The 14693-nt window shown below is 34.6% G+C and overlaps 1 long non-coding RNA gene across 2 annotated transcripts; it reads left to right on the top strand.

Moving 5' to 3' along the window:
• Nucleotides 1–1619: 1619 nt before the first annotated feature.
• LOC112944027 lies at nt 1620–7228 on the top strand. Of its 2 annotated transcripts, none has more exons than XR_003248701.1 (3): nt 1620–1676; nt 4519–4667; nt 6451–7228. It is a non-coding gene; the product is annotated as an uncharacterized LOC112944027 (long non-coding RNA). The 2 variants fall into 2 exon arrangements; XR_003248700.1 differs by lacking the exon at nt 1620–1676 and adding an exon at nt 1762–1828.
• The last annotated feature ends 7465 nt before the right edge of the window (nt 7229–14693 follow it).

A 14693-nucleotide genomic window follows, 5' to 3' on the forward strand; every position in this document is an offset into this window, starting at 1 on the left:
CTTTATTCATGGTTGTCTAAGTTAGGAAATTGAAAATATAGCTTGAGTTAATAAATAGCTAACACAGTCCTTTTCAAAAGTGTTAAGACTTCAAACATCCATAGAATTGTATACAAAACAGCTGTTGCAAAGACTAACCATAAAACTACCAGTGTTTACAAGATTTTATTATACAAACCTAATGGCTCCCGCGGTTTTAATGCTGTGCAAAATATAGTCTCTCCAATTGCTTATGAACACAAAGCACATCTCCCTGAAGGGACTTTTCTTCTTACAAGCTATCAATGCAATCAAAACTAGTGATGCATTTTATTACATTACTGCTTCTTGAAGAAGCATATTTTTATTGTAATATTTCATAAAGATCTCCTGCTGGCAATGTAAGAAGTAACTATCTAATAAGACTTAGCAATATGCTCTTGCAAACTTGATTAAAAAAATGTATAGTAGGATAGAAAATATAGTTTTTACATTTAAATTTACCAACTAAGAATGATATCTTGAGGCTGAACTACTGCATACAACTTCTTCCATCCTTTTCATTCCACCTGACACATCATCTTCATTTTCAGTTAAAAAAAAAAAAAAAAAAAAAGGTGTTTTGGGTTTTGGATGCTTGCTGAAATGTATAAAAGAGCTTGAAGTCCTGCAAAGTCTAATATGTCTAATATACGCTTGGTATACCTGGTGAACTGAATACATATACCAACCTATATATATTACCTACATATTTGTACCATCATATTAATGCAGCAATGCACCACACAGAAGAAACAAATTCGATGAAAAGAGATAAAACTTCCTGAAACATAGAAGTTTATCTCTATTGTTAGGAATAAATACAATGGTTGAATATTTAGGAAGGTTCATCTTAGCCTGTTGAGGTTAATCCCTCTACTCTGTTAAGTATCTATTAACAACAGAAAGGAAAGACTCCTTTAGAGAATGATTCGGGACAGGAAAAAAACTTAGAATCTCTGACACTATGCATGTAACAATGAGTAACATTGCTGTTTGCTCTTCTATAAATTTGTACATTTGTAGAGCAAAACAGTTTGTGCTGAGGACTGTTCATGCTCTGTTAATTTTTTGGATTTTTATTTCACAACATATTTAATTTGGTCCCATAGGTTGAATCCCTATCAGTGACTGGACAGCATTAGGTACAATTCTGTCATTCAGCTTTTGTTTTAGGTTAATCAGAAAGGTGTCCAGTTTGCTTGCTTTGAGTGCTCTGCAATGTACACCAATATGTTGCAAGGTGAGATTATCTACATATTCCCCATAAAGGCAAACTCCTAATTCTCACTAAGACATCAATGTAGATGSATTTTGAACTTCTCGAAAGTGCAGTTCTGAGAAATAATTGGCTAGATAGCTAAGGGAATAGTTTGATAGCATTGCACATAATAGGAGTAAGTGGCCTATAAAATACAAAGTTTTAGGGGAAAAAAGTAAATCCATTGTAGCTTAAAAGAACTTTTGTCAAATAAAGAGTATTTTTCCAGCATAATTTTGGAATCTGTTCTTAAATATTGCCTTCCAGGTGTCTCTAGGCATTAACATCCTCAGGTATCTCTCTTTAGGATAATAGGGCAATTAGCCTTTGTCTCTTAGACTAATTGCTAGTTTATCTTACCTGACTGTTTCTCAAAGAAACACACAGATAAGTAAAGGTAAAGAGAATAGGAAAATATACCCTTCCATAAATATCAAATTTATCCATGCCATTTACAAGCTACCTATGACCTCTTGCAGTGAAGGCATGGGCCTGAATATTTGAACAGATGGCTTTATGGGGGAGATAACATCTGTTACCTGAGTAGAGGTAACTTTCTGCCTTGTGCAAATAGTACTGGCTTCTCATTCTACTCTGAGCTGTGGCGGCGGCAGCAGGAGCAGGAACAGTTAATAGAGAATTTTGTGAGACTGTATGTGAGCTGGGGGAAGTGTATTTGCTGTATTAGAACACCTATCTGACAAAAGGGAATGAATGAATGAATGAATGAATGAATGAATGAATGAATGAATGAATGAATGAATGAATGAATTTCGGGGGGAAAAAGCAGGGGGTTGTTTTTTTCATCTGTACATGTCTGGTTCCATATAGAGCTGGGAGTACCTTCTCTTGCTGCTGGGAAACTAGCTCCTCTTTTTCCCTTCTCTCCCCTCATTAAAGAAATATTTGGAGTTTTATTGTATACTGAGGAGAATAGCTTAAAAGAGTAAGTTCTACTTGAAGATTTTTAACTTATTTTTTCCCCTTTTTGACTTTTCAGTCTCATAAATGAGTTGACAGAAGAAATTAAACTTGTATGCATATTATACTTTGTACTTTTGAAATATTGTGTAAATTTATCTCATCAATATAAATACTGTTTTGGAAGGTCACAAAAAATCCCCCAGATACGGGCTACAGCAGGCAAGATGAAATAAAATTTAGATTAGATAACCTTTATTGTTGCTTTAGGAAACTAGAGATTCTTTTGTTTGTTTGCTTTTTCATATGTATTTTTTCTTTATCCATTGACTATGTAGAGCTTTTATTGTATATGTGACTGCATTTCTTATGTCCCACGATTTAAGTTTTCTGAGCCAGTAGTTTTTTATTTGTCTTTTCTTCTTTTTTGTTCTTCTATTGCTGCGCTTTAGATCTTCCAAATGTCTCATTATACAATAGCTTTTCAATAACATCATAACCCCTGTAGAGTAAAACAGGTTGCATGCTTCAACAAGTAGGACAGAAGGGAAGAGCTCTTCTGGAGAGCTACTATAGAATTCACCAAGTGGTTAAAGACAGAGTTCAGTAACCCTCATGTTCCTCAAGGAATCCTTTCAGAAAGTGATGAGCTTTTCTGTAGATTTGATAGACTGCTGAGGAGGGAGTGGAGAGAAAGGTTCAACTCTTCTAATGCTCTTCATGCTTTTCTGCCACTGAGATTGCATTCAATTACTTGGTTTTCTCATTGCTAGCCAGTGGGCTGAAACATGGGTGAGGTCATGGTTTGCAGTAGAATACGGATCAATGCCTGCCATTTAGAACCTGGGCAAATTGGGGTAAAAGATGCTACAAAGCGTGTCTGAGAAAGACAGAGTGTTTCTGTTATATTTGTCTAAAATTTGTTCAGGGTTTATGCTTCTGTTTTTTGTTTTTTTTTTTTTTTTGAGGGGGTAGGGTGGTGATCAAGTGCAAATGGAAATGTAGAATATTGTTTAATCCCTCTTTTTTTCTTTTGCATATATACTCTTAGTAACTTGGTAACAGAACCATGCAGTTTTTAACAGCTGTATGTTTTTAAGCTGACATAATAGACCGCAGGTAATCTTTTGTTTTTGTGATGTTAGTTCAATCTAGCATTTGTCTAATCAGGGGGGATGCTCAGAACTAAGTTGTCAGTTTGGATCCTCACCAAATTGCCATTTGAATCAGTCCAGTGGGGTCAGTATGTGCTATGATGATATATCTTCAGGAATAGTCAGGTTTCATGTGTGTATGCATGTTCTGTAGGTAAAGATCCTCTGCGTAGCTGTCAAGCATGATCTTCCCTTGGTGAATCCATACAACTGCTCTTGAGCACCTTCATATCCTCTACATGTTTGGAGACAACAGCCTACAGACTAGCTGTTCCATCACTTTTCCAGGGATGGAGGTGAGCCTGACTGGCTTGTAGTTGCCTGGGTCTTCCTCCTTGCCATTTTTGAAGGCTGGCATGACATTGACTTTCTTCCAGTCCTCAGGCACTTCCCCCATTCTCCAGGACCTTTCAAAGATGATAGTGAGTGGCTTAGCTATGCCATCTGCCAGCTCATGCAGTACTTGGGTGCATCCCATCAGGGCCTATGGATTTCTGAGTATCAAGTTGCCGTAAGGGCTCTCTGACTCAGTCTTCCTCTACGAGGCACCGAAAGTTCCTCAGGAACTTAAGGAAAAATTCCTTAACAGTGAGGGTGACGGAACACTGAAACAGGCTGCCCAGAGAGGTTGTGGAGTCTCCTTCTTTGGAGATCTTCAAAACTCGCTTGGATGCAGCCCTGTGCCACATGCTGTAGGTGACCCTGCGTGTGCAGGGAGGTTGGTCTAGATGATCTCTAAAGATCCCCTTCCAATCATAAGGATTCTATGAATCTATGTTTCCATCCAGGGCAAGTCTTCGTTTCTCCAGACTTCTTCCCTTGTCCCTAGTGTCTGGGATTCTAGAGGGCTACCCTTGGTAAACACTGAAGCAAAGAAGGCATTCAACAACTCTGCTCTTTCTGTGCCTTTTGTAACCAGGGCACCCATCCTGATTACCATTTTACTATTCAAGATGCTTTAAACATCCTTCTGTTTTCCATGCTGAAAGTGACTCTGTGTTTCTCATGGAAGCAATTCTTCTAATCGGCAAATTTCCCTCTTCTGTGCTGTTTCATATTTTGGTGCATCTTCTTAAAATTCCCCTATAATGTTGAAGGAAAAGGTTCACCATARACTTATACAAGCTCAGCACAATATTTTCTATTTCTCTGTTCCTTTTCTAGTAACTCCTACTAACTTGCTTGCTGTTTGAACTACCATGAAATGCTGAGATGATGTTTTAAAGGATCTGACTACAATAGAAAACTGAGGACATACCATAACAACTGAGACTATATTACTGCAAAGATCTTCTTTGAACACATTTGTCCAAGTATGTTTCTTAATCCTGAAGTCTGTCTGTTCATTTTGCCACCCAGAACGAGATTCTTTTCCAAATTATCAGTCAAGYTTAAATTTGACTGTCTTAAATCTTACAAGGTATATAGTATTATTTTTTTCCCATTCCATTCACTAGCTCTTCCAGAACACTTATCAATATACTGAACCAAGATGGTTCTTATACAGCTAGTAGCACAATGTTGTATTCTCTTTGTTTTCTTTATGACAAGGGAGCTACCTTTGTGATGAAAATCTATAATAAACAAGCTCACTTATTGTTCACAGAAACCCTTCTTATTTACTGCTGTAATGTAATGCAGTAATGTATTCATATGTTCTGTTAGTAACTGCTACTGACTATAAAAGTGTCCAAGGAAGGAAGATTATTAAAATGGTACATAAGAATATTCAAATGTTGTGAATACTATAAATATCATTACATACACTTTTGATAAAAAGATTTTTCTTTTACTATAAACAAATATACAATTCTTTCTTCATTTACCAGGAATGAAAATTTGGTGTTTATCTGTCCAAACCAACCTCTTGTGCTATTTCCATCTCTTTAATTTCAGTGGCTCAAATCAAATTCATTTCTTACCAAGTCAGGCTTTTGAAAGCAGGACACAAAGCATTGCTTGTATTGATTTGACTGGGCATATAATAACTCATGKCACTATGATAACATGGGCAAACACTTTATATTTATGCATCTACAGTGTTTCCTTCCTGAGCTTAGTGGTAAGTTTCTCAACACAGGTTTTTCTAAATCAGAGCAGAATGATGAAAATCCAGAGGAACTGTTCAATCAGTCCAAATTAGCAAAACTCTCAAAACTAACTTTTCACCCCTGGAGCATTTATTAAATGCAAAGGTCTGTATTTTGGATACTGTTACAATAACAAGTGAGGGGGATATATATTACTTCAATTTTGTAAAAGTTATAAACATACCCAAGGTATGCTATACTTTACTAAATTTTTTTTGAAGTAAAATATATCATGTACTCTGAAGTTTTTCTTCTTTTTGTTTGTTTGAAACAAGTCATTAAGTTCAACTAATATTCATAAATGTCTGAATTTAAAACTGCTTTCCAGGCTAATAAGTTGTTTAATTACTTAAATTGTCTCATATCTATTTCAGAGTCAGGCTACTCTGTGAAGAAATGTATTTCCTTGATTATTTATGTATAAAAGTGGTGTTTTCAAAAGACAAAATTGCACAGAATAGCAATTAGGAAGATTGCCTTCATTTCATCTATCAAACTGGTGAATGTCAGGATTCACTTCACTGAAACCAGTGGATTTAGATTAGATGCTATAATATCTTGATAAATGAAAAAGAGAGTGAAATCTTCCATTTTATACTGCCTCAAACTTAGCTTCAGGTTAAAGTACTGCACCCCATTAGTCATAATGGGATTGCACAAGAGTTATTCATAGAAGGAATTTATCCAGCATAACAATGCTCCATTAAGGATAAATGCTTTTAGAATGCTTAAATCTTTGTACAGTTTTCCGCTTAGAAAAAAAAAATCTAATGTGATGCTATTTCCCTCTTTTAAAGTTAAATCTTAATCATCTGCTTTTATAGCAGCACCCTGTGCCCTAGTAAACTTGCATCCATTTACCTTATAACAGAGAAACCCTAGTCTCTTCCACTGAGTGTATTTCTGCCAGCATGCCAGACCAAAACACTATATCTATGGCTTTTTTTTTTTTTCTTTTTAATGAGAAAGTAAATGTCTGAAATTTGTAATTTTTGATTTTTTTCAGAGCACTTGTGGAAGATGAGTAACTATCTGTTTGCTTCTTCCTGAYTGGTGTAATGCTCTCGGAGCCTAAAAGCTGTCCAACAAAAAGTAACTTCAGAGGCTTCAGATGTGTTTTCTAAGAAGCTTTAGGGCTCCAATCACCCAGAAAAAAAAATAAAGGTGACTAGAGAGCATTTGGAAAAGGAGTCTCTTAAAATAATATATCAGTTGAAGTTTACTTTATGATCCTTACCCTTGCTCTCCTTTTGCACTTTTTTTTTTGTTATCATCCTTTCATTAGTGCAGAGCAAAATACGGTGTTTCCTTTAGGGCACTTTGATTACAAGAGAAATCGAGCATGAAAAGACTGTTACAATCTGATAAAATTCTTGTTAAGCTGAGAGGCCATTTGTATCATAAGCCATTATCTTTTGGCATATGAACTTTCTCATCCTGAAGCCACCTCTTGGCAGCAATGCTTATTATTAAGACCATCAAGATTGATACTAGAAGTCATAGCTCCTGATTTCTGATATTGGCATTTTGGTCTATTATTAGCAATATAACAGAGAAATTACCTGAAATGCTGGGGGTGTGTAGGTACATATTGATACCAATATTTCAAATGGAGAGGAAAATAAGGAATATAAAAATGAAAGAGAAAGAAAAACGACATACTGAACAAAGGAAGACATTTACTGGCTAAGAAATAGATATTGTGTAACAAAACATACATGGATAATAGCAAACTAATCTGAAAAGCTGAATGAGATGAAAGGATTAGAACTGCACAATTTTCTTAGTAAAAATGATAAAAGTCTCAGTAAAATGTAATTTTGAATTGTAAAGAAAACTAAAAAGACTATTTATTTTTCCCCCTCTGGGGCTGTTATCACAAAAAGCAAATTATACTGTATCATGATGAATATTTGCTGTGGACTTTGTGTTGAGACTAGTTTATGTAATTTTTTTAGGTTTTAAAAGATGTTTATCACTTGTACTTTGGGCAATACGATCAGATTCAGAGACCTTAAAAGAACTCTTTCTGGAGTTATTTGCTGTTTCAAGGATCACATAAGTAATCTACATTTAAAATTTTGACAGTCTTATCAAGCTTACACCATTCACAGGAAGATTATTTATTCTGAAATTCTATACTGCAGCTAAAATCAGCGAAAGTCATTAAACAAAATATCAGATTTGCAGAAAAGAGATTAGAGGACAATACTTTCTTTTCTGTCCATATTAATTAAAATAGGAAATTTTTGATGACCTTTGGAAAGTAATTTTCTATCACTTGTTTTGCTCTTTGAATATGATTTTGAATCATCAAACAGATGATTTAGGTCAGACATGTTCTTGCCTTTTATTTTTTCTTTTATGTATTACAAAAATATTTTGTAATGCTATACATTTGCTTTGCATATGTTAGATAGACTTACCASTATGCAGCTACTATCTGTATTTTATTATGATAGCTGATAAAAGAAGGAAATGGATAGTTGTATTTAGTTGCTTGTGAAAAACATTTTTTTGGAATGAATGTCTTTCAGTCACCACTGAGGTTTTTTTATTTGTTTGTTTTTGTTTGGTTTTCTTTTTGCCATTTAGATTTGGAGATGTCCAGAATGATAAAGATTACTCAGACAGGTCATTCTCAAACACTGAACTTTCCTTTTATTTCACTTCTCTGACAAAGGCATTTGCTATGAGAGACAGCCACATGAGGATACTGTCTAGATTTAAGCACTGTATGATACCATATCAGATCATATCTCTCAAGTTGTTTGTTTTTCTTGGGGAAAAAAAGCTTTTCTATCATAAAAGTAGCTTTCCTATTCGCATCCATTATTTGTCTTTACCTCTTTCACTGATGCAATGGCATCACAGATTTGGGAAAAAATCAAAAACACGATGAACACTCTTAGCATGGTATTTTTCTACATGCTCTATTGACCAACTACATTTTGCTTTTATTAAGAAAAAATAAATTATTAGGACTGAAGACAAGATTCTCCTAAATTGCATTTTCTGTTTAGAGATTTGTAGTTTCTGTTCTTCATGGTTCACTGCAATGTTCCTTCAACCCTAAAAATAGTCTGCGTCTGCTTTTAGAAATATGTATTGGTGAAACAGGATATGTGAAATGACATCTGAGGCATCACTACTTCCAGAATACCAGAGCTGAACATGGAAATGGTTTTTTTCCCGTAGTATAATGCTATATTGCTGCAAGATGTAAGACCTTAAAAGGAGTCTGTCTACTCTTATTGCCTAACATGCACCAGTCAACTGTTCTTAAATGTTAAAAGTCAGGGCAGGAAATCTAGGAAGAAGAGTGAGAAGAGAAATTTCATTAAGATCTGAACTCGGTATAAAAGAGGAAATGAGGGAAATGAGAGAGAAAAGCAACAGAAAGGGAGAAGGAGTAGGACATAAGGAAAATGGAAATGTAATTTGGAATGGAAAGAGGACTAAAAGAAAGAAAGAAAAGAAAGAGGTGAGAGAGAAGCAACCCAAGAAAAGATTCAAAGGAGAAATTACTGTCAAGAGTTTTAGGAAAAAAAAATCTAATATAAAAATCTAATATAGGAAGTTATAAATTGGCTATTGTCTTTAATCAAGATGGATCCTGTAGGGAAAAATCTGCTAGTAAAGGAAAATATATTCTTCATTGAAACAGGGAAAAAAAATACTGAGTACTATACCCAAATGTGATGCTTTGTTCATCCCTGTGTTGTCTCTAACTTTTAAATTCCTCTGGTAGTGCCAGAAGATCTCATGTACATCACAACATTCATGATGTGGATGTTTTATACTGTTGCAAAATTATGAGCTTGAACATTTTGCATAGAAGGTCTGACTAGATATGTTAGGTAGGAACAGTAACACTTTTTAGTGTAAAACAGTGTACAACAGTGTATAAGTATAGACTAGTATTACAAAAACTATATACACAAGATTACTTTTGAATTACGCTCATTTGTAAATTAAGGTATTCTAATATATTAACTTTTTTATACAAAATCAAAAAATTATTTGTACTTGTTCTAGCGATATCAGACAAGTCATAGATAGGTAAAATAAATATAAATAAGAGAAAAAAAGACAGTCTGAGATCTAAGTTCAAAAAAATAATTGTGTAAATATATAAACATATGGATATGTTTACTAACTTTGAACTTATAAAAACAATAACTTATTTCAAAGAGAGCTTTGGAAAACAATTGATAAATTATATTTACCCAGTAATGTTTGTTAATGTTRTAAGTCATTTATAAACTGCCTTGCTGAAATTTATTACATTATCCATATTAGGACTAAAATATGCCTATATGAAAGAGGAAATAGAAATGATGTTGGTATTAAGAAATTAGGGTGAGAAGTACTAGTAGACATAGAAGACACCGCTCAATAGAAGACACCACTCTGCTGTAAGGTTGTTCAACTTTTGTTTCCTTGAAGTCTCTGGACTGCAAGTGGAACCCCAGCTATTTCGTGGTGAAGCAACCAGGCTGTCCCAGGCACCTCAGAACAGCCCATGGCAAAGTTCAGGGTGTGCATGGGTTTAAGGTGAATTAATAGGCTACAGTATGGTTTACTGTGCATTTATTACAGATAATGAAAGAAATCATAATTCTTTAGTTATACGAGGGAAGCAGTAACTCTTTAGGAGTACACAAGCCGAGACTTATGCCCAGGTGCAGCAAGTCTGAGGGCTGCAAAAGTTTGGAAATGTCTTACAGTGATGTTTTTTGAGAAAGTCATCTCCCAGCTTAAAACCAGCTTGCATATGAAACAAATCTAATTRAGAATCCTAATGGTAGAGGTCTTTTAAGCTATGTTTTTTTACCCTAGGATATATATCACAGTTTTCTGTCTAGAGATGACTCAAAATAGAAAGGACTAAATGTACAGTTATTTGCTGCCTCACGTGTTTCACAAACCCTTGTGGTCACTAAAAGTCCCATCTTTCATATTAGTATTTTACATCTGTAGCATCCTACTACATTCAAATTTGTTCAAGATTTGAGATACTATATTTCTTAATATAACCTTGTGTTTTATAACTGAGCACTAACAAAGGAGTAAAAAGTATATATCATTCTCAAATATTCTTCTGGTGCTTGCAGTTTGGTTCATTAAAATGCTAAATGAATTCAATGCTAACTGAAGCAATAAGGAAAGCAAAGGAAGATATTGTAACTGAAGTAGGAATGTGGACATTCTGAACCATCTTCAGATTTCAGACTCTTACTTTGTTTCCTTCCTAGCACTGATTCAGCTTACAGAGGTCTGCACTTGGACATTTTAAGTCTGGTCTTTTGAAATCAGAAGAATTTTTCTGAAGCTTATAGTCTGACTCTGSTGTGCTCTATGGCCTTAGGAAAAGCGAGGTTGACCAGAAATTACTGACAGTAAATATGTACCTGCMTTTATTAAGTGGACATTGGCTCTGCGTGTAGCTGATGGTTTTAATCCAATCTTTATTACCAAGGATTTTATCATTTGAGTTACATCAAAAATAAATAATTGCTCATCTTACTTAAGTAAAATACATTTCTTATTATTCTACATATGAATAAYAATATGTTCATGTGCCACTGTTGGTGAACAGTTTTTCTGCCATTTTTAATATGCTAAAATACCCCAGATACACATGATAGAAGGCACAGCATAGGAAGTATTTTATATTATTTTTGGTTTCTCACAACTTAATTGTGACAAGGAGGATCTGTTTTAATATGTTAACTGACTCAGAAAAAGGCCTTCAGGTGCCAAACATCTATCTTTGTAATAAAGCCAGAACCAGAGCCACTCAATTTCAAAGTTCTGGGAATCCTCATATTCTCTCTGTCTTCAGCAATTTGCACAGGTACTCGGCCTTCAGCTGCTATGGAACAGCTTTCTCAAGTCTTTCATTTGTCTTTTTTTTTTTTTTTCCTCTATTGCAAGGGAAAATAAATCAAAATAGACTGCTTTATATGTTATAAATATATTATATTTTATACTGACCCCTCAGTGTCACAGCACCACAGCCCCTTGCCCACATTACTACTTCTTGTGTAGTTCTATGAAACTAAGAAAGATACAGAGATTATTTTCTGACAGATGTAGATGGTAGAGACTAGGCACTGCAAACTACTACATGTGTCACCTTCCATATCTCATCCTCAGAGTTCAGYATTACACCCTCCACTATATCAAATAGCCACATCACTGCAGAGTTCTACTCCCTTTGCACAATGAGAGTTAAGGTCAGCACACCTTATCCGTTCCGTGTATGTTTTTAGTGGAAAAACTATAGCAAGCTCTTAAGTATCATAGTGTCCAATTTGAAACCCTACTGTAGATTCTCCTTTGGTAGCCACTTTATATCAGGGATCAGCTGAATATATTTAAGTGTGTCCTATGCACACAAGAATGCTGAGGGAGCATTTGCTCATATCTGATGAAACTGGAACATGCTAAAACACCATCAATGAAAAAAGAGATGTCTAAAAGAAATAAGCTTTCATGTGTTATATAGGGATATAAAAATCAATAAAGTATCTGAAAGATACTATTTCTCCCAGCCTACTTCCAAATTTTTCTTAACTTTCATAAAACACTTAAGACAAATCCATTTTCTATCCGAAAGAGAAAGAAAATGATACCAATTCCAGAGGCATGTCAGGAAAAGTTCATAGAAAGCACAGGAATATAACAATTATAAACATATAATAGAATTACAGAGCTGAATGACTTCATATTAATTTAAAAATAAGCAGCTGTTTATTCCAAAGCTAGTCCTCCAGCTGCTTTAAACAATTTTATGATAATGGATTATTAATTACACTGTTCTTGCATGTTTGTTGATGTGAAGAAAATATTTATACTTCTAGATGGTTTGTAAAGGTGGTTATACAGACTTCAGTTCTTTAGGCTGCAAAATCCCAGTCATCTAACTCACACAAAAGAGAATTATGGATAAACGACGGTAGGCTGCAGTTCATCTTTAGTTTTATGATAATATTATAAGTTGCCAGTTCAGAGTTCAAATGAAATACAGTATCCACTGAAAACAAGATCAGTGATACTCGTTTGAGAGTAATTGAAATCTTTCACTCGGGGAGAATAGGGAGGGAAAGCAAGCTTGCTGTAGATTCCTCTAATCTTGGAAACAATTTGGAGCAGCCTAATTCTCATCTTCATTTTACTTGCCCATAGAGACAACACAACAGCCAAGAAACCCTAAAAGAATAATTTTATATGTTCTACCACCTTTTCCTCCCCTTTCTGATTCTGATGTTTTCTCAGGTTGGAGGGAAGTCGTTATCACTGTATTAGCTTTAAGTATTTTCTTTGCTCAGGAGGCCTTTCTATTTATCTTTTATTTTGAATTTGGAGCCTACTAAACAACTTCAACATGGAATGAGACTGTATTTCATGTTCTCATGAGGCACTGATTGCTTCCACTGTTAATCAACCAGCTGTTTCCAAATTCCTAATCTAATAAAACCCAAGAAAATTCAAAGATTCTGAGTCTGCCYCTAGATTCTATGCTGCATGTTCAAAAGAAATTAATTTGTTATTACTAAAACTTTTTTTGAGTGGCAGAGAAGAGAATGAATGGCTTGAGACAGGGATAAAAGGCAGAATATTTTATCATGAGTGGCAAGATTTGCCAAAAATATAAGCCAATGATAGCTAAAATAGGAGAAGTTTTAATGAGAAACATTAGGTGACCTTAATATAAATGTCACTATCACTTAGTTACCAGAAAGAGAGCTGAAGCAATACTGAATTGTCAGAATTCATTTGAGTTTGAAAACTAATTTCAAGTTTAGCTTGTTTGAAATTCTTTTGGGATCACTTTCCAATGAACAGTTACTCTAAAGTAGTCAAAATACATGAATGCAGAACGTAATTCTCCTCTCATTTATATAAGTTTTCATCACAGTGATTTAACTAGCTTCATGCAAAATACTCCAACAAGACTAATGGAAAGGAAAATCATAGTCCAAACTAGAAYATTATGAATTGTATAGTATTTTTGCATTTAAATAATTGGCCTCTTCAGCCTCTTGATCAGTTATTCAGTAATGTCTAATTCAATAGTCAGGAATATGGTACAAGATGCTATTTGTGAGCATTGTTATTTTATATTGCTATTTCACATTTCTGAGATCTGTTCAAAGAATTATCCTGAAGATTTGAATAAAAATTGTTTTTATTAGTTGTTAACATTTGCAGACACTAGGAGAATGGAAACTTGAATAGATTTTTAGCATGACTCTTTTTCTCATTCTAATGAGAATGATAAGGCATTCTACTTTTTATGCACCCCACCCTATTAATGAACAAGGATCCTCTTATATCACATTCTTGATCACTTTTCAGTTCTGTAGTTTAGCCCCTGTTATCTAAAGCATGATGCTGAGCAATAGCTGGCCAACTTGCTTCTCAATTCTCTTTCTTAAGCAGTAACTTTTCTTTCAAGGAAAATTGTAAAAAGAAATAAAGGAAAAAAAATGTGTTTTAGTTTGCTAAGCCTGTTGCAGATTGGCTTCTGTGAAACATAAGCCAGAAGAGGAAAAGACTGACCTATTTCTGAAAAAAAAATCATAGACAGAAGGAAGTATCTTTCACATATGCAACTAAATTAGACCAAAATCATCCAATGCTATCATTACTAAATCTGATAGCTCCCTAGTCCCCTTTAAAATATCCTTTATGAGAGAGACATTTGTCATCAATTCATGAGGTAGGAATCCATGGAAAATCTTAGCACAGCCCTTTACAACCTTGCATAACTCTGACTTTATAAGCAAATTTAATGATGACATGGCAGAAGGTTATTTGAGGCAAGAGAGGTCACAATAACTCTCAGACTGAAGCTCAATGATAATTTGGCACTCAAGAAAGCAGTAGGAAAATAAGCTAGGAATAACAGGGAAAGCAATATAGACTATGCTGCAGCTCCTGCACTCATCTATAAATGTTATCATGCAATACTGCTATTAAGGAAACAACATCCTTTGTTCCAACTCCATAAGAACTTTCCAAAACATCTGAGATGGAGAGTACTGCTAATGGTGAGGAAAAAGCATAGTCAGTGCATGAATTTATCAGTAGATATCTACATAATGAATTTCCGCTAAGAAAGGCAGATAACTAACAGTTATTGGCAGTTATGCAAAGACTCCATCAGAGTACAGATATCCCACAGGAGACCTGGGCTTAGTCAATAACAAGGAGATTACTTCCCAGTTGTAAAGCTTT

Source organism: Nothoprocta perdicaria, unplaced genomic scaffold (genome assembly GCF_003342845.1).
Source record: "Nothoprocta perdicaria isolate Ctin4 unplaced genomic scaffold, notPer1 scaffold_159, whole genome shotgun sequence".
NCBI lineage: Eukaryota > Metazoa > Chordata > Aves > Tinamiformes > Tinamidae > Nothoprocta > Nothoprocta perdicaria.